This window comes from Cervus elaphus, chromosome 18, assembly GCF_910594005.1.
Source record: "Cervus elaphus chromosome 18, mCerEla1.1, whole genome shotgun sequence".
NCBI classification, from domain to species: domain Eukaryota; kingdom Metazoa; phylum Chordata; class Mammalia; order Artiodactyla; family Cervidae; genus Cervus; species Cervus elaphus.
Window position 1 is genome coordinate 61,690,163 of NC_057832.1, and position 21,463 is coordinate 61,711,625.

Consider the following 21,463-nt stretch of genomic DNA (forward strand, 5'->3'; position numbering starts at 1 on the left):
GAGTAAAAATTATATGAGAATGATGATGGAAAATGATAATAATGATTATTGTTCTCAAGCTTGGCTTCAGCTCAGAATCACCTGGGAATTTTAAAAAATACTACTGCCTGGTCCCACAGCAATTCTATTTTAATTGTTGCCTGGGCACTGGGGTCTTTAAAATTTCTCCAGTAGTTCTAGTCAGCCGCTAAAATTGAGAACCATTGTTATATATGATGATATAATGATATGATGATGGATATGAGGAAAAATAGAAATTCAGGACATCTACCTTATAGTCTTAATTTATGAAAATAAAAGGGTGTCTTTTCCCTTGAAAAGCCAATTTTAAGTAATAAAAGCAGATTAATTCCATTTCAGCCTGACACACCAGCACACATGGATGTACTTAGAAATATCTTAAGCTCTTTCCTTTGTCCCTTTTAAAAAGTGCTCAAGGGACCTGAACCTGTTACTCAGAAGCTCAGCCCCATTCTATTACCATGTGACTTTGGCCTCTAGATCCAGGAAATGGATTTCTGTTCTGTCCCCACATGCATAAATTCTTGCTCTGAAACACTTTTTAAATTAATTAATTTTATTTTTATCAAATTGTGATTGATATATGACATTGTGTAAGTTTAAGGTGTACAGCATATCCATTTCATACATTTATCTATTGCAATATGATTACCACAATGATATCACTTACGTATGGAATCTAAAAACACTTTGAAACACTTTGACTTAACTTATGCACTCATCCTGGTGGCTCAGCGGTAAAGAATCTGCCTGCCAATGCAGGAGACACAGGTTCGATCCCTGGGTCAGGAAGATCCCCCTGGAGAAGGAAATGGCAACCTCTCCAGTATTCTAGCCTGAGAAATCCCATGGACAGAGGACCCTGGTGAGCTACAGTCCATGGGGTCACAAAGCATCAGACATGGCTAGGTGGCTTTACAGCAACAATACATTCATCCTGTGAGCAGACTTCTTGTTTGGTTTTCTCACGCTCAGGAGCCAGAATCTTGCTCTTTCTACTGTCTAGAAACTCTTTAATTTTTTCAGAAAAAGAATAGCTTTGGGTCCAAGATAACCAAGGAGCAGAGTTGATAGCCACTTACAAAGTATAATTTATGGATCTACAAATAGCCCCCATGAAACACATCCCAAAATATCCACTAAAGTGTCTCTGCTAGAGATGTTTACTTCAACTTGACAAATTCACTGAGTATTCTAGGGCTGTTATTATGGAAGCTATATTTTCCAAAGTAACAAGTGGGATACACCTTGAGAGTATCTAGCAGTAGAGGATATTTGATGCCAAACTCCCTAAATCTAACGTTAACTAAAACAGCTTTTCCCAAAGTATTCTTTTGGTCATAAAATAGGTCATTTATCCTAATGCAGGAGTTTTTACTGCATTTCACAACAGGGGAAAACAATTTCAATCCAAATGCCAGAACTGTTTAGAAAAAAATGAAAACAAAAAACTCTGGAAATTTTTTCAGGAAAAGAACAGTAGTTAAAACACAACATTTCATCTATAATTTTTTCATTTTTTAGACTCTGTGAAAATAAGGAAAATATTTTTTCTCTCCAGAATTTTCGTATCTGTATGTTGAGAAAAATCATTTGTATTTCACAGTGTTGTCATGAGAATTAGATTAGATAATCACTCAGGATGTTACTCAGAGAAGCAGGTACTAAAATGTAGTTCCCATAACAATAATTAATATTGTTGCCAAGAATAGAAATTACTTTTCCTGTTTCTCCAGAAACATAAAACTTATTTTGCTCTTTCATTTGATAATGGACCTTACTTGTGACCTCTAAAAGTGTCCATCAGTAGTTAGTTAACCATTGGTGGAAATGCAGATTATCTTGCAGTCAATCTACTCACAAGATGATGCCTTGGCTAGAAATACAACAGCAAGCATAACTTTTCTGAGAAATAAAGGAGAATTAACAGGGAGACGTTTTCACCTATTTTAAGCTAATTTTTTAAATACTTCATTCCACAGCAGTATTGTTTCAGTTCCAACAGCTCTTCATATGCAAGTACCAGCAAGGTTAAGAATTTAATGTGGAGTTATTGTGACATGATTTTTTGACAAGAGCAATCAGCTGTTGTTAGCAAGTAAAAGTTGAAAAGACTGGATTGGTCATGTAAAAGCACTTCAGGCTGGGAACGCAATTGAGAAAAGGCAGTAGTCAAAACACTGCCAAAATGCTTCATGATATTGGAATGTTATCTGGATTGGGTCAGAGGAAATGTTGAATGGTGTCATGGTTTACAGCTCAACTTCAGATTTGGAATTTGATAATCTAAGACTTACCAAGAATCCACAAGCATTGTCAAAATAAAGTAATGGCCTTAAAATATTGTTGAATATTTATCATTTAGAGAAGAGACTATAACAAAGGTACATAATAGTTTTGCTTAAAATCACCATTGTCAAGAATAAGTTATATATATATATATATATATATATTTTTTTTTTTTTTTAATATAAAATAACTTTTTTGCTTTATTTTTGATATTCTGAGGTTTTCATAGTGGTGTCTTGTGTGTGTGTCTTGTTGTTTTGTTTTTGGCAATCCCAGACACCTACTGAAAGGAATTGTGTGGGGATGTAAGTGGGTGATTTATGTGACACTTTACGGAAGTTCCTAATCATTGCATTTAAAGAAATTTATAAATCCAGAGCTGGTAAACTCTATTAGAAGAAGAAAGCTTGAGACAGCTTATCAGCATCTATGGTCCTTTGATTACAGAAGAGGCTACTTACTAGGTTCATGCTAAGAGGAAGGGGAACAAAGACATTAGAAGATTTTTCCTTTATTTAATTCTATCAGGTTAATGTGATTATGACTTTGAGAAAAATTAGGTTAGAAAATTAGAAAAACTACGTATAAGAGTGTTTCTATGTGCTACTCTGGAGCATCGGAACTGACCAACATCATTCATTCATTGATTCAACCAAAAAATTTATATCAAATGCTTACTAAGTAAGGTATCAGTGAATGGGAAGTCAGAGAGAGATCAAGTTGATGACTGGTTGCTAAAGGTGAATTATATAGATCATGGCAGGGAACTGTAGCCAGACTCAACCTTTCTACCCCACTTGCCTAGTATTTGACTTTGGTTTCTACCCTATAGGGAAATAGGACCTGCAAAGTGGATACCAACCTAGCCTCCACCATAGAGAGTCCTTGCTTTCAAGGAGCTCAGAAAACTGGGATTCAGAAGAAGAAGCCACACATACTTTATCCAGGTAGGTCTAAAGCAAAATGACACAGTCCAACAGGACTGAGATGCTTGTTCATAACTGTATAGCCCTCTGTCTTTCTTATGGAATGGTGAGGGATTAAATATGTATTTCTAATACCCTGTCCTCCTGGAAGGTGGAGAGGAAGTCCCTTGCTTTCTATGAAAATGTGAGGAATGGGTTTATAAGCATTTCTGAACAGTATTTTTGCTGAAGAAGTAGGATTTAAAAAATAAGTAGGATTGCACCAAGAATATGACAAAGAGGAGAGTGGTAAAAATATTCCTTGGTAAATTTCTGCAAACATTGGAACTGAGGATGTAGGAAAAGACGGAGATAGAAAGGAGAGGCAGATGAAGTTTATGAGGGTAGGAGAGTAAGCAATGACCCTTAGATTCCTCATCTCAAAAGCTCCAGAGATTCTCATTCATGGTGCCTCTGTGGCAGGGCTGTAGGGATTTTATTGGCTTATGTTTCAAACAATGACCAAGTAATTCTGATTTAGATAGTTGTAAATCCTGTGTCAGTATCTTCTGTTCTGGGTGATGGGAAGACTTTAAAGAGTTAAAAGCAAATTTAAAAGCCAGAATTGAGGACTTCTCTGGTGGTCCAGTGATTAAGACTCTGCACTTCCAATGTAGTGGGCATGGGTGCAATCCCTGGTTACGGAACTAAGATCTCATATGCCATGTGAAAAGTGAAGTCGCTCAGTCGTGTCCAACCCTCTGTGACCTCATGGACTGTAGCCTACCAGCCTCCTCTGTCCATGGGATTTTCCAGGCAACAGTACTGACATGGGTTGCCATTTCCTTCTGCAGGTGATCTTCCCAACCCAGGGATCGAACCTGAGTCTCCCACATTGTAGTCAGATGCTTTAGCATCTGAGCCATGGTGCAACCAAAAAAAAGTATAAACAAATATGGTTGTCACATGTTGGAAAAAAATCAAGAATCAAAAGTAAGAATTAAAGTTGGAATGAAAGAAGGATAAATATCATTGACAAGGATTCTGGCTAGAGTGCATGAGCAGATGGGGCTATTACCCTAGACAAGAAATGTATCCTGAGAAAACTTTTAATTCTAAGGTAGAAGATTCAATTTAAGTTTAGACTTGTCTATTCAGTTCTAGAAGAAATCAAAATTCAATCATACTATGATATATAAACACTAAGTATGAATAAGATAGTTAATTTGCCTTGGCTTGTTAACTCATTGAAAAAAAGTTTATTGAACCAGGCAGGGTGAGAGGTGCCTTTTCTTACATTCAGCAAAAGATATTCATGGTTATATCTGGACTTTTTGTCCAATAGAGTCATCTCTGCTACACTTAGTTCTTGGATCTCCAAGTCCATTTAAATAACCAGTGGTTACTGAGCCAATGGCTTAGATGGTAAAGTGTCTGCCTACAATGCGAGAGACCCGGGTTCAATCCCTGGGTTGGGGAGATCTCCTGGAGAAGGAAATGGCAACCCCCTCCAGTATTCTTGCCTGGAGAATCTCATGGATGGAGGAGCCTGGTAGGTTACAGTCCATGGGGTCTCAAAGAGTCGGACACGACTGAGCAACTTCACTTTCACTGAGCCAAGTGGTCACAGGAGTGAAGACATGTCCAGTTCACCCTGTTTCTAATAGAATGTTACCTTACCCCAATGAGTTCTGCTTCAAGTTTCCAGGACCAAATTCTGGTCTAGTAGAAGAAGGCAAAATTCCTTTATAGCAGAGCAGAGTCAAATTTATCATAGCAGGCAAATCCTGGGGTCATTTTTGGTCTTTCAGGATAAAGACTGTGGTCTTCTGGGAAAGGCTGGCACACTCCTTCGCTCCTCCATGGGTGTTTGGTCCCAACTCCCTTACTTAGTGTTCTCTCTCAACCTGCTCCTCCCCAAAAACCAAGGTCCCACTCCTTTCTTGTCCTCTACTCCAACTCTGCCCTAACTGTAACTTGCAAAGTAAGGAACTCAGGCTTTATCTGGAAGCTTTAAGTGGTTCTCTTGGAATTGAACATGGACTACTGCACAGTAGGAGAGCAAGTACTGGTTCAAGTTCATGTCACCAGTTAAATTTCTCACTGCTTACCTAGGTAGCCTGCAGAATCAACACACAAAGCTGTGCAGATGTATAGGCTGCGCTCTCTGAAGCCACCTAGTTGGGTTGAGGCTGAGCTGTAGCCTCCACCTGACTCTTCCAGTGCATGTCTTATATCTGGGCCATGTCCACCAAGAGGGGAGCCTCTTTCTTATTTGCTCAAAGGCACCATCTGGCCCACAGGTGGCCCTAAAGCAAATCTCACCAAAGTGAGCCTTAGTTTTCTGTAGAGGGTGTGACTTATTCCAGATCCTAACCCATATTAAAACAATTACATTGACATTAAATTGCTTTCATTTAGTCTTCTAGAAGGAATAACAGTTTCTATTAGATTTGACAATTTGGGGGGTAAGGAGCAGTGATTTGTTGTTTGCTGCTACAGATTAAAATATAGTTATGTTGCTAAAGGAGTTCACAATCTAGCAGATCCAGAAAGCATATACAAATCTTTCTTAACTTACAGTGGGGTTGTTCTTAGTCACCCAGTCATGTTCGACTCTTTGTGACCCCATGGACAGTAGCCCACTAGGCTCCTCTATCCATGGGGATTCTCCTGGCAAGAATACTGGAGTGGTTTGCCATGCCCTCCTCCAGAGGATGTTCCCAACCCAGGGATCAAACCCAGGTCTCCCACATTACAAGTGGATTCTCTACTGTCTGACCCACCAGGGAAGCCCTAAATTGACAGGACATAGCAATGAGGCTATGTCCCTGTAAACTCATTGTGCATTGAAAATATCACTAAGTTGAAACACATTCAACACACAACCTACTGAACATCATAGCTTAGCCTAGCCTGCTTTAAACATGCTCAGAAGACTTACACTAGTCTACAATTGGACAAAGTCATCTAACACAAAGTCTGATTTTATAGCATAGTATTGACTTCCTCATGTATGGACTACTGTACTAAAAATGAAAACAGAATTGTTGTATGGGTACAGAATGGTTGGAAGTGTATCAGTTATTTACCCTTATGATTATATAGCTGCCTGGGAAAGCTGCAAATTCAAAGTGTGGGTTCCACTGAATGATTTATTGCCTTAGAACCATCATAAATTCAAAAAATTGAAAGTCAAGCCATCATTAAGTTGGGGACCATCTGTACACAAATAACTAATCCAGGCAGGCAGTAAAATAGAAGCAGCACAAAGTCTTCTGTGAATTTAGGGTGAGGGATTTCTTCTGATAGAGGAAGCTGAAGTGTTCAGGAGACAGTAACAAACCAGGCTATTGAGAGGTCGACAGAATTTTAATAGCCAATAAGAGAAAAGCATGTACAGAAGAAACTCAGCCCAAAGGCGAGATGATAGAAAAACAGAGATATGAGGACACTGTAGTGCTTTTAGGGAGAGTGCAAATATTGCAAATAGAATGAGAAAAATCAATGATAAATAACGTTTTTCAAGTACAATCAGAAGAGAAGGACCAGGGGGATCAATACTCTCCAGCCCTGTGATTTTAAACTTCCTCCCCAGAACTGCCTGTGACCATCCTGGCTTCTACTTCCCAAAGCATTCCACATTTTCTGTTATGCATACTTGTGTAACAAAATAAAAAGAAAGGAAATCCACTAGCCAAATCTGGCTTCATTTTTTAGATGGGAAAAGGGTGACAAGGATGGTACATGAGGCCTAGTTGCCATAAATAGTTACAGGTAGCCCAGGGCTAGAACCTGGGGCTCTAGCTCTTACCTGGCTTCTCATGTCTTGCTAATGTCTGGATTGCTAATGTCTTCCAGTTCATAGGGCGGTGCACTAGAAATCAGGCTGAGGTACAGAGTTAATAGGGCACGTTTTGGGAAATACGGATTTAATTCAAAGGAAAACTAGGTGAAAGCATTTTTTTTTCTCTGTTAAAACAAAATACACTAGTTTCAAACATAGAAGTTAGGTATCTCAGACCCCTGGGATATATCATGGCTTTCATTGGCAATAGAGGTACTTGTTTGGAACATTTTAAAAAGCATTTTGGTGTAATGAGGCTGGAAAAGTAGGTTGCTGCCAACTTTTGGAAGCCCTTAAACATCAATCCAACCAGGGATTGGATTCAATTCATAGGCAATGCATAACTATTAAACTTTTAAAACTGTGGAATGCAGTTATTGGAACTAACAAGTTTTAATTGCTTCACTTTAAAGTCCCTATTGCTTATGTCTTTTCAGTAAGATACGAGCTTTCTCTTTGTTGTTGCTGTTGTTGACCCGGAGCCAAATTGTCAGTCTGGTTGGCTGAGTTCTGTTATTCTCTTTTATTTATTTTTTTAAAAAAATTGCATTCTGTTTGGGTTTTTTTTGTATTTTTTGCTAATTTATAGGTTCTTTGATCTTCTTTGGATTTGCCCTGAGACTTGAGAATAGTTTAAGAGCAATGAAGTACCTAAAAATTTCTCCCTGCTGAGTGTAAGAAAGCTAAAAAAAAAAAAAAAAATTGATGGCCAAGGGAGACACTTCTGTTGAAGGAGGTTTACAGAGGAAAGAGTTCTTGAGAGTAGGTGATCTGTACTTGCCTTAGAAGTTTTGATTGTGGTATTCTGCGGCTGCTATTCCACTCTCCAGCACAGTGTGCTTGCTTTGGAATTTAAATTTAGAGATTTTTTAGTTTCTACATCTGTGTCTGGGGAACCTTCCAAATCAACAGTCTGCTTTCTTTCAAAAGCTGTACAAAAAAATTACAAAACATAGTCCCAGTTTTTCCTTTATAAGTTGAATAAGGTAAATATGCACACTAGCTCAAAGAAGGCGAGCAAAATTCAAAGTTTCCCCCATCACAGTGCCAGAGTCCTTTAACCTCCTGGATAAGCTATTTTGTTATGATCTCTGAGGCAACAAGGGTCTGATCAAAAAACTCTAATTGGAATTGAAATCAATTCTTATTTATTTAAAAAATAATTTATAATATTTTAGTATAATGCTGTAATTACATTAGCTAGGACTTTCAACAGGAATAAGTAATTTTTATGTTTAGATTGTCTTATCTTTGAAAATATCACTATATGATCTGAATGAAATATAAATGTAACTTATATAGAATCAGTTTCTAAAACTTTTACTGTCTAAAATGTTTAAAAATTAATGGAAGTTCTTACAAATGCAATACAAGGATAGTAATTAAAGTGTAAAAATCCATGAATCCTTTGTGAATTGAGAGAATTCAACATCAGCCTCATATAAGGTCCTCTGTTACATTACTCAGGGTAACTTTCAACCAATGGATTTTTTTTTTAACTTTACTAAAAATTCTGAGTTCTTATTTCTGTGACTTTTCAAATGTGATATATTTTGTGTTGCTTTATTATTAATGCTATTGTTTCAAAATGAGGTGCAGACTCCTGATCTCAGCACATACCTTGGTGAATATACTTTTGCTTTGGGGCAAATACAACTTAATATTCATAACTCTTGGAATGCAGAAGCAGAGTGTGACGTGAATCATTCCTATTCACAAGCTTTAGATACCAGGGCTAAATAGCTGATGTGAACAACTTATCAGAGGATTGACATCATTATTTAAGTATCATGTGAAAGCCAAGGTCACCCTGAGTTTCAAAAATCCAGGGGAAGGAAATCTCTCCTACTGGTTGACATTTCAATAAAATATGACTGAGAAAATAATGCCCCATGTCAAGAGATTACAATGGGCTAGTTTTGAGAAAAACAATGAAGCAGAGACAAAGTAGTGAAATAAAAACACATCCCAGTGGAAAAAACCCTGATGCTGGGGAAGATTGAAGGCAGGAAGAGAAAGGGGTGAGAGAGGATGAGATGGTTGGATGGCATCATTGACTCAATGGTCATGAGTTTGAGCAGACTCTAGGAGATAGTGAAGGATGGGGAAGCCTGGCATGTTGCAGTCCATGGGGTCTCAAAGAGTCAGACACAACTGAGCAACTGAACAACAACAATAGTGATGACACTTAAAATCTGAAAATCAATTAAGGCAATTTTGACGTGACGTAAAATTAAATAATTTGAGGAGTTCAAATGAGATCCAAGTAAGTGAGGTGCCTGTGTGTATAAGCACTTCAGAGTTTTACTGTTCTCTACCCACAACATTCACAGAAATTATTCAAGACACCAAGGAATTACAAAGTTATTTTTTACTATTTAATAATGTTACTGTTATATAGTATGCATTACAGTGTATAGCATGAATGAGAACTGAAGATAATTTTTAGAATTTTTGGAATATGAGTAACTTTTTTTTTTCTGGAAAAGCTCCAAGTTAGATCTTTAGAGTAAGAGTATTTCATTGCAAATCAAAAAACATCAAAGGATATCATACATGTATATTTCTGTCTCTGTTTATCTGTTTTTGTATTTCTGTTAGTATTGTACCCTATAGTCATGTACCATTTTACAGACTTACTCAATAAATATATACTCTTTATCAATTCATATATTGATAATGGGACAAAAATTTGTATTGGTTATGATGGAAAATTGAATTCCTAAATACTGAAATGGAATACTGAAGTACAATAGAATACTGAAATGGGTTTACCAGATTTAAGGAAAATAATACCTTAATGATTCCCAAGATTATTCTCTAATACTATAGTTACCATCCTAGTTTGGAGAAATTTGGACTAAAAGTGAATAGACAGACTTAAAACCAGTGTATCTAAATTAGTGTCACTAAAGTCATCAACAAAGGCACAACAACGACTTCAAAGTCTTTTAAAGCAAAATAAATCAAGCAAAATAAGGAAGAAATGAATTGCAGACCTAAAAGCTATTTAGCAAAATATTCAGTGAAAATCTATACAAGAATATTCCTGATGAAGTTTTAAACTTTGGTGGGAAAAAAAGTGTAACTAGATTATTACATATAATCAAGTTGTCAAATATTTAATGAGCAATAGGAAGATATTTTATGAATAAAAATTGCCAACAAAGAAAAAACACTCAGAGAATATACAAGTCATGAACCTCTTTTAAAAAGAAGTATTAAATATTAAAAATGATGTTAAAAAAACAACCATCAGTGCTTTATTGGAGATGCTGAGATAAAGGAAGAAAGGCATCTGTCAATGTCCAAAGATAGTGAAGTAGTAACTACAAAGCAGTGAGCTTAAAAAAAAGCATGAGCCAAAAACTTATCTTCATCCAGCTATCAAGGACACAGAATTTCATGGAGGAAATGCAGCAGGCAGGAACTTTCTAGAAGAAAACAAAAACAAAGCCAAGCAAGCAAAATAAAAAAACTAGTTACTAAAATCCTGTTAAAGGGGTGAATATTTTTTTGAGTTCCATACTAAGAAACAATGCAACTGACAATAGAAAAAGAACTGTTGGTGAGTTTTAATGCACTTAAATATAAAATGAGAGTTTAAAACATACAAACCGGGGGGGGGGGGGGGGGGGGCGGAAATCATATTATTAACTTGGATAATGTATATAACAAGGAGGTTTACAAAATTTGAGAAGAACTGATGTTCTAGAAAACAGCTCTTTGACTAGTTTCACTTCCTACTCCTCCAATTTTTTTTTTGTTAATATACTTATAGAAGTCATCAGTGCTCTCTTTTCAAGATGGGAAGCTCCAGCTGTTTGGATCAGGAGAGGAAATGTGGGAGCATGTTTGAGTGTTTATTTTTCATCATTCTACAGAACACACTCCATAACATTTAAAAAATTGGAAAATATTTTGAAATTTTACTCCATATTCAATGTTTTTCATCATATTTGTCTTAATAAGATAGATCGTTTGAGAAATTATATCACTGGTTATGATAAATTTTTATCTAGGGTTCAGAAATGCCATCAGTTGTATTTCTGTTTTTAAACCCTGTTAAAAGCGATCAAAATGAAAATTTATATTGTTATTTTAAAGCTAGCATAGTTTTGTTATAAAATAATTTATCCATCCCTCTGCATGTAAATGTGCCACATTAAATAATATTCAATTTCATTAGCAGTGATTCCTTCAGATGGTTAGATTTCAATTGATCATCAAATATTTTCTTTATTTTATATTTTGAGTGAATAATTTATAGCTAAAATATGTCACTTTTTATTAAGACTTTAATGTACAGAAATTTCCCATAGGTCCCCTGCTTCCATACTTGCATAGCCTCCCCCATTGTCAGTATCCCTCCCCACAGTGGAACATTTATTAAAACTGACAAACTTACATTGACATATCATAATCATTCAAGGCCCATAGTTTACATTACAATTCACTCTTGGTGTTGTACATTCTATAGGGTTGGACAACTGTATAATAGCATGTATTCATCATTATGATGAAGGGCAGAGTATTTTCACTGCCGTAAATATCCTCTTTGCTCACCTATTTGTCCCTCTCCCCCAACCCTGAACAACCACTGATCTTTTTATGATCTTCTTAGCTTTACCTTTTCCAGAATGTGATGTAATTGAAGTCATATAAATGTAGCCTTTTCTGACTGGCTTCTTTCACTTAGTAAAATGCCTTTAAGGTTCCCTTATGTCTTTTCATGGCTTGACGCCTTGTTACTTTTTAGTGCTGAATACTTTTCCGTTGTCTGGATGTACCCACTTATTCATCTGTTCACCTATTAAAGGACATGTTCTTTGCTTCTGGGTTTTGGCAATTAAGAATAAAGCTGCTGTACACATCCATGGTCAGGTTTTTTTTGTGGTCATGTTTTCAACTTCTTTGCGTAAACATCAAGGAGTATGATGGTTAGATCATAAGGTGAAAGTATATTAGTTTTGCAATAAACTGCCAAGCTGTCTTCCAAAGTGGCTATACTCTTTTGCACCCCCATCAGCAATAAATGAGAATTCCCTTTGTTCCACATTGTCACCCATATATAGGAATGTCAGTGTTCTGAATTTCGGTCTTTCTAATGAGGCTGTAGGGGTATTTCATTGATGTTGTTGTTTTTGGCCATGCCATGCTGATAAGCTATGTTTTAATTTTCATTTGATAAAGACATTCCTCTCTTGAAATTTTTTCTTTGATTCATGTGTTATTTTGAGATGTGTCCTTTAATTGTCATATATTTGGGGATTTTCTAGCTATTTTTCTGTGATTATTTTATACATTAATTCTGTTGTAATCTGAAAGCATATAGTGTTTGATTTCTATTTATGTAAATTTGCTAAAGTATGTTTTATACCGAAGGATGTAGTCTATCTTGGTTAATGTTCCCTTGAGGAAAAGGTGTTTTCTTCCATTGTTGAATGAAGTAGTCTCTGGTTGTTGTTCAGTTGCTCAGTCATCTCTGACTCTTTGGGACCCCATGGACTGCATGCAGCACACCAGGCCTCTCTGTCCATCACCAACTCACAGAGCTTGCTCAAACTCATGTCCGTCAAGTTGGTGATGCCATCCAACCATCTCATCCTCTGTCGTCCCCTTCTCTTCCTGTCTTCAATCTTTCCTGGCATCAGGCTCTTTTCTAACAACTCGATTCTTCGCATCAGGTGGCCAAAGTATTAGAACTTCAGCTTCAGCATCAGTCCTTCCAAAGAATATTCTGGATTGATTTCTTTTAGGATTAACTAGCTTGGTCTCCTTGCAGTCCAAGGGACTCTCGAGTCTTCTCCAATACCACAGTTCAAAAGCATCAATTCTTCAGCACTCAGCCTTTCTTTTTTATGGTACAACTCTTACATTCATACATGACACTGGAAAAACCATAGTTTTGGCCATATGGACCATTGTTGGTAAAGTGATGTTTCTTCTTTTTAATATGCAGTCTAGGTTGGTCATGGGCTTGTGTAATAGCTCAATTGGTAAAAAATCCGCCTGCAATGCAGGAGACCCCGGTTTGATTCCTGGGTCGGGAAGATCTGCTGGAGAAGGGATAGGCTACCTACTCCAGTATTCTTGGGCTTCCCTTGTGGCTCAGCTGGTAAAGAATCCACCTGCAGTGCAGGAGACCTGGGTTCAATCCCTAGGATGGGATGATCCCCGGGAGAAGGGAAAGGCTACCCACTCCAGTATTCTGTCCTGAAATAGCTTAGCTAGAATTCCATCACCTCCATTAACTTTGTTCATAGTGATGCTTCCTAATGCCCATGTGACTTCATGTTCAGGATGTTTCACTCTAGGTGAGTGATCACACCATCATGGTTATCTGGGTCATTAAGATCTCTTTTGTATAGTTCTGTATATCCTTATCACCTCTTCTTAATATCTTCGGCTTCTGTTAGTTTCATGTCATTTCTGTCCTTTATTGAGCCCATCTTTGCATGAAACATTCTCTTGGTATCTTTAATTTTTCCTGAAGGGATCTCTAGTCTTTCCCTTTCTACTGTTTTCCTCTATTTTTTTTTTTTTTTTTTTTGCATTGATTACTGTGGAAGGCTTTTCTTATCTCTCCCTGTTATTCTTTGGAACTCTGCATTCAGATGGGTATATCTTTCCTTTTCTCCTTTCTCTTTTGCTTCTCTTCTTTTCTCAGCTATTTGTAAAGCCTCTTCAGGCAACCATTTTGCCTTTTTGCATTTCTTTTTCTTGAGGATGATTGTGATCACTGCCTCCTGTACAATGTTATGAGCCTCTGTCCATAGTTCTTTAGGCAATCTATCAGATCTAATCCCTTGAATCTATTTGTCACTTCCACTAAGTAGTCTATCTGTAGAGTATTGACTATAATATCAATATCAATAATATATATCCAGTTAATTGTTGATCTTGTTCAACTGTGTCCTTACTGATTTTCTGCCTGTGTGATCTGTCCATTAAAAAAAAGAAAGAAAACAATTATTTTATAATTTTTGGCTGTGCTGTGTCTTCATTGCTGTGTGAGCTTTTCTCTAGTTGTGGCAAGCACGAGATGTTCTTTCATTGTGCTGCAGCAGGCTTCTCACTGTGGTAGCTTCTCTTGTTGAGGAGCTCAGGCTTTAGAGGACTTGGGCAGCAGTAGTTGGAGCTCAGGGGCTCTAGAGCACTGGCTCAGTATTGCAGCCTGCACAGTCTTTGTTGCCCCTTGGCATGCAGGATCTTCCCAGACCAGGGATCGAACCCATGTCTCCTGTGTTGGCAGGCAAGTTCTTCACCACTAAGCCACCAGGGAAGGCTCGTCTGTCCATTTTTGATAGAAAGGTATTGAAGTCTCCTACTATGACAGTGGAGTCCTGTATTTCTCTTTGCAGTTCTATTAGTTTTTCCTCACATACTTTGACACTCTGTTGTTAGGTATATATACTTTAAGGATTACTATGTCTTCTTGGAAAATTGACTCCTTTATCTTTTTTTTTTTTTTATCATTTCAGCCACTGTATTTTTTAAATTTCTTCATTATTTATCAACTTAGCCTAATACATGAAATAAAATGTCTTGTACAATGCCCATCAACTGTAAACGAAAATCACACATTTTAAAAAGAAATGTAAATAAGAAAAATGTATCATTAAAAATGGAATCTAAAAATGTGGGGAAAAAAGTATCAGTTGATACCAAATGATGCATTGTTTGCCACTAGCAGCTGATGCAAGAAAGGATGGACAATTGCCTCTTTAGGATGCACTCTTGATTACTTCCAGAAATCATTCTTTGAAAAACAAATTTATTTTAACCATTCTCTTTTCAATGTCTTTCAATGACTTTAAAAATCTTTAACAGTTTTAAAGAGCAGAGCGTTGACTTCTTTATCTTTAACATGCCCTTTATCCCTGATAACTTTCCATGCTCTGTGGTTGACTGTCTGAAATCAGTATATAGCTACTCTAGTTTTATTTTAATTAGTGTTACCATACTAGTTAGGAATATATTTCTGCATTCATTTATTTTTAAACTATGTGTCTTTATACTTAAAAATGGACTTCTTATAGACAGCCTCTAGTTGAGCCCTAATTTTTGATGCATTACAACAGTCTCTTTTAATCAGTACATTTAGACCATTGAAATTTGGTGATTATTGATATGGTTGGAATTAGTTCAGTTCCATTCAGTCACTCAGTTGTGTCCGACTCTGCGAAACCATGAACTGCACACACCAGGCCTCCCTGTCCATCAACAACTCCTGGAGTTCACCCAAACCCATGTCCATTGAGTCGGTGATGCCATCCAACCATCTCATCCTCTGTCGTCCCCTTCTTCTCCTGCCCTCAATCTTTCCCAGCATCAGGGTCTTTTCAAATGAGTCAGCTCTTTGCCTCATGTGGCCAAAGTATTGGAGTTTCAGCTTCAACATCAGTCCTTCCAATGAATATCAGGACTGATTTCCTTTAGGATGGACTGGTTGGATCTCCTTGCAGTCCAAGGAACTCTCAAGCGTCTTCTCCAACACCACAGTTCAAAAGCATCAGTTCTTCAGTGCTCAGCTTTCCTTATAGTCCAACTCTCACATCCATAGATGACTACTGGAAAAACCATAGCCTTGACTAGACGGACTTTTGTTGACAAAATAATGTCTCTACTTTTTAATATGCTGTCCAGGTTGGTCATAACTACTTTTCTTCCAAGGAGTAAGTGTCTTTTAATTTCATGGCTGCAATCACCATCTGCAGTGATTTTGGAGCCCCCCCCCAACCAAAAAAAATAAATTCAGCCACTGTTCCCACTGTTTCCCCATCTATTTGCCATGAAGTGACGGGACCAGATGCCATGATCTTAGTTTTCTGAATGTTGAGCTTTAAGCCAACTTTTTCACTCTCCTCTTTCACCTTCATCAAGAGGCTCTTTAGTTCTTCTTCACTTTCTGCCACAAGGGTAGTGTCATTTGCATATCTGAGGTTAAGCATTTTATAGGTTTCCATTTTCTGTCCCTTCTTAGCATACTATTTATGCTTCATTTTTTACATTTTTTAGTGGCTTCTCTAAACTTTGCAGTATACGTTCACAGCTAACCAAAGTCCACATTCAAATAATAATATATTTCATTACAGATAGTGAATAACAAAATAATCCTAATTTCTCCTTTCCATCCCTTGCATCATGGCTGTCACACACTTCTTATTTATAACCATACATAAATCAATATACTTATATGCACATAGGATAGATATAATAGCTAAGTGTACATATTCAAGTACATAATTGGTATTGGTTTTTATCAATAATTGATAGATCAATTATGAATAGCAAAATAAACATTTTAATTTTACCCTCACTTATTCATTTTTGGGGTACTCTTCCTTACTTTATATTCGTCCAAGTTTCTGACCTATATTATTTTTCTTCTCTCCAAAGAACTTCTTTTAACACACTTTCAATGTAGGTCTACTGGCAACATATTCTTTCAATTTTTGTTTGAGAAAGTCTTTATTTCTCTTTTACTTTTGAAGAATAAGTTTGCAGGGTACTGAATTCTAGGTTGTTGGTCTTTTTCTCTCAAATATTTCACTCCACTCTCTTCTTGCTCTCATCATTTTTGGATGTAACTCTTATTTTTGTTCCTCTATAGATAAGGAGTTTCTTTTCCCCTGCTCTGACTTCTTTCCGAATTTGTTCTTTACCTTTGATTTTCTATAGTTTAAAAATGACATACATAGGTGTGTTTTGGGTTTTTGCATTTATCCTCTTGGTGTTCTCTGAACTGCCTATATCTGTGATTTTAGTGTCTGATTTGATTGGGGAAAAATCCTCTGTCATTATTCTATCAAATATTTCTTTTGCTTATTTTTATCCCCACCCCCCCACCCACCGTTATTTGTATCACGTGTAATTTGTACCTTTTATAGTTGTCCCACATTAGGGGACATTAGAATTATACAACATTCTTTTATTTTTTCTTCTGTCTTTTTTTTCTTTGCTTTTTTATTTTTTTCCCAAGGACTCTATTGGTATATCCTCAAGCTCACAAATTCACAAATTCTTTCCTCAACATTGTTCAGTCTACTAATGAGCCCATCAAAGGCATTCTTTATTTCTGACACAGTACTTTTGATCTCTAGAATTTCTTTTAGATTCTTCCTTGAAATTCCCACCTCTTTATTTGCACTGCCCTTTAGTTTTTGCATGCTATCTATTTTATGCATTAAAGCCTTTGATATATCAATTATAGTCGTGCACAGTCAGGCCACTCAAGATAATTGCTCTCTTGCTCTTTGTACATCCCCTGTTTAACCAGTGTGTGCTTCGCCTATGCGCTACATACAAGACTACCTTCCAGCATACTTGCTCCAGGCCCCAGCTGGTGATTATTACTATCAAAGGGATGGTGAGGGGTATGCCTCTCTACAGGTTTCCCTGGTAACTAATGAGCCCACCTGATGTCAATTCCCCATGGTAATCTTCTCTTCCCCGGGGAGTGAAGCCTGCTGCCTTTTCCTGCCCAGTATCTGCTGCATACAGTGGGGTACCACTCCAGGACCTGGCTTCAGACATGTAAGCCCCACAATGCATTAAACCACTGATGTCTCTGTTGCTGACTCCTGGCTCTTCTTTCTTGGTTCTTAAAGCTGGGCAAGTGCAGGCATTGTAGGCCTTAGGGGTGCAGCCTAACAAATTGTTTTAGATATCTTTGTCTGACAATTCTGATATCCCTATTATGTTGTGGTTCTCAAACTTACTCTTTCTCTCCAAACTGTATTTTTGATTTTTGGAATGCCTTGTAATTTTTTCCTGATAACCAAGTATACCCAGGAAAAGGAACAGCTCTAAGTAGGTCTTCAGTAATGTGCTGTAATAGGAGGGAGAATGTTCTGTAGTCCTTTAATTGGGATACTGCTTCTGGACCATGAACTTCACGAGTGTTTCTCAGTTTTTTTCCATCCTTGGATGGGACTAGATGGCTAGTTTTGGCTGGAATTGATTGCATCCCTTCTTCTACATGTGTGTGCATGCATGCTCAGTCATGTCCCACTCTTTGCAACACCATGGACTGTAGCCCACCAGGCTCCTCTCTCATGGAATTTTCCAGGCAAGAATACTAGAATGGGTTGCCATTTCCTACTCCAGGAACCTGAGTCTTTGGTGTCTCCTGCATTGGCAGGTGGATTCTCCACCACTAACACCAGCTCTATTACATGTAAGGCTAAATAAAGTTGGCTTGAATTAGGTATTTCCTATCTTGTGGGTCACTTATGCGCTGATAATACCCCAACAAGTTAGGTTGCAGGTAATTAGTTTCCCCTGAGGGGAAGCTTTACTAAGGAGGCCTGGGTGCTCTAGAGTATTTCAGAATGGTTCCTTTCCCTCTCCCCATGCTGGAAGCAGAAGACACGTTTTTTTTCCATCGTGGAGCCCTGGGCAAGCTCCCGGAGATAAATCTTATAATACTGTGAACCTCCCTCTCCATGACTGGGTCCGCATGAAGTTTTTTAACTGTCAGAGTTGTCCACACTGAGCTTTCAGCAATTTGTCAATTACATTTCAGGTTCTCCTGCCCTCGGACTGGTTCCTGTGGTGAACTCTGCTCTTGAGTCTCTGCTCTGGTAAGTCCTCACTCTATTTTTTCTCTTATCTGTCTCTGCAATTTTGGGAGCACCTGTTTGCCCCGTGTCCTCCTGTCTCTTAAGAACACAAGAAGAGTTGTTGACTCTTCAGTCTGTTCAGCTTTTCACTTGTTGTTGGGATGGAGTGGCAGCTTACAAGTGCCTTACATGAAAACATGGAAATCGGTATGTATTATTTTTTAAATAATTTTGGAACAAGAAATTTAAAAACAAAGTTTAAAATGTAACATTATGAGAGAATAACATGACTGATAGGACTGTGTAAAGAGATATTTTTTAATGTATAAAATGATTTTCCTTAGAAATTGTGGAAATCATATTATTTCTTCATAAAACATCTTCGTTGAGGCTTTTTTTGGTTTCTTACATGTTACAACTTATATCTAAGATTTCAATATCTTAACCAAGAATAATGTTTTATATTTGAGCCAGTAATATTATACTTAAAATTCTTTCATACTTTCGTTTCATTTGCCTGACACCACATTCTTATTTATTAATAAATTCATTGAATATTATTATTCTAATATCACATCACATCTTATGACCTGAAATTTCTTTATTTTTAAGCCAACTATTTGAAAAATTAACAGATGGCATGTTTCCAACTAAAAAACAAAATCTTCTTTTTTCCCTTTACTTTTAACAAAGATCCAACCATAGTGAGAATGCTCTTAGCGAGTAAGCTATGCTTTGCAGCTAGCCTTCAATTCCCTGTTATTGTTTTACCTCTGTCAAGTTCTTAAGCATTTCTCAAACCAGTGCACAGTCTACCCCACACCATGTGGAGAAGAGCAGTTAGGCAATGAGTGTAAGTTGCCATCTGTACGCCACACATAAACTCTGGTAAACAAGATCATGAACTGTGGATGCAAACTGGCTGAGTTTGAATCCTGGCTCTATTACCATGATCGCACTTGGTTATGTGACTCAAGCTAAATAACCACTCTTTGCCTCCATTTTTATTTCTGTAATGAAGATAATAACAATCCCTACTTTATAAGGCTGTGAGGACTAAATAAGCTAAAAATAAGTCAAATGCTGAGGTATCACCCGGTACATAGTAAGCATGGTGTGTTAGTTTTTATCTTTATAATGGTAACAACTGCCACAATATAACTTACTCTTCCAAAATTTAAGAGCATATGTGAAAAATGTGATTTTTAGAAATGCCATGTGTTAATTTTAAAATTACTTAGAGACTCAAAACAAACTTTAAAACTATAGAATATAATTTAATCAGCTAACCAGGCATTTTGAATTGCCCAAGGCAATCTCAGCTTGTTTGTTGTCCTGGCATATTGTTTTAAAAATTGAGGTATAATTGAAAAATAAATAAATAAATAAAAATAAAAAAGTAAAAATTGAGGTATAATTGGAACATAGCGTTGTGTGAGTTTAAAGTGTACAACATGCTGATTTGATGCATTGTATATTGCAATGTGATGACCACATCACTTTAGCAAGCACCTCTGTCGTGTAACAGAATTATCATTTATTTTTTGTGGTGGGAACAACTACGATCTAGTCTCTTGGCAACTTTGAAGTTTATAATGCAGTATTGTTGACTCTAATCACTATGCTCTCTGTGTGTGTCCAGAACTTATGTACTGGTTGTAAGTTTATCCCCTTAAACAACATATCCCCGATTCCCTCACCCCCAAGGCCTTGGAAACCACTATTCTGGCTGGTTATCATGAATCTGACTTTTTAGATTCCATATATAAGTGATACCATGCAGTAGTTCACTTCTCTCACTTAGCCTAACACCCTCGAGTTCTGTTCATGTTGTCACAAATGGCAGGATTTCCTTCTTTGTTGTGACTGAGTATTATTCTGTTATATATATACAGTATGTCTTCCTTATCCATTTATCTGTCAATAGAAAATCAAGTGTTTCAGTATCTTGGCTGTTGTGAATAATAGCCAAGTGAATTTATAGTGAATGAGATACAGTGAACATGGAAGTGTAGATATCTTTTTGATATCCTGTTTTCACTTCCTTTGGAGACATGCCAAGAAGTAGAGCTTCTGGATCATATGGCAGTTCTACTTTTAATTTTTTTGAGGTGCCTCCACAATGGTTTCCATGGTGGCTGTACCAGTCTACATTCCAAACAACAGTGCACAAGTATTTCTTTTTTCCCTCATCTCCCCAAATATTTCTCATGTCTTCCTGATGATGGCCATTCTAACAAATGTGAGGTGATGTCTCATTGTGGTTTTGATTTGCATTTCCCTTGATGATTAGAGAAGAACAACTTTTCAAGTACCTGTTGGCTATTTGAATGTCTTCTTGGGAAAAATGTCTATTCAGTTACTCTGTATCCTGACATAATTTAAGTAGCTTATCTTTCACTCTCAAGAGTAATTCAGTTGGGATGATAAATGTTATGAATACCCTTTAATTAAGAGAACAGAACTGTGTAACTTGGAAAGACATGGTTAAAGTTAGAACTTAGGCCTATTTTTTAATTTAATGTTACCTGATAAATTGAAATAAAATGTTTCACTCAGACTTATAAAACATCTGTTGGCAATTGGTAATTCATTATTTGGTTCATTTAAAAAATATTATGTAGTGCCTATTTCGAGGGTAAAACGTTGAGCATGACAGAAAAGCTCCCTTCCCAAGGAGTTTACCTTTTTGTGGAGAACATAGATAATTAACAAGTAAACAAGTATGTGTCTAGAATAATGACACAGAGTAGGCATGAATAAATACTTAATTCTTTTTTAAATTTTTATGTTATATTGGAGTATAGTTGATTTACAATGTTATATAAGTTTCA

At 36.9% G+C, this 21,463-nt stretch overlaps 1 long non-coding RNA gene across 1 annotated transcript in view; it reads left to right on the forward strand.

Moving 5' to 3' along the window:
• LOC122673762 overlaps window positions 1-21,463 on the forward strand; it is a 389,014-nt gene that overhangs the window by 297,253 nt on the left and 70,298 nt on the right. Inside the window, exons 2-3 of the long non-coding RNA XR_006334821.1 lie at window positions 3,143-3,257; window positions 18,593-18,650. This is a non-coding gene — a long non-coding RNA (uncharacterized LOC122673762). The remainder of the gene's footprint in view (window positions 1-3,142; window positions 3,258-18,592; window positions 18,651-21,463) is intronic.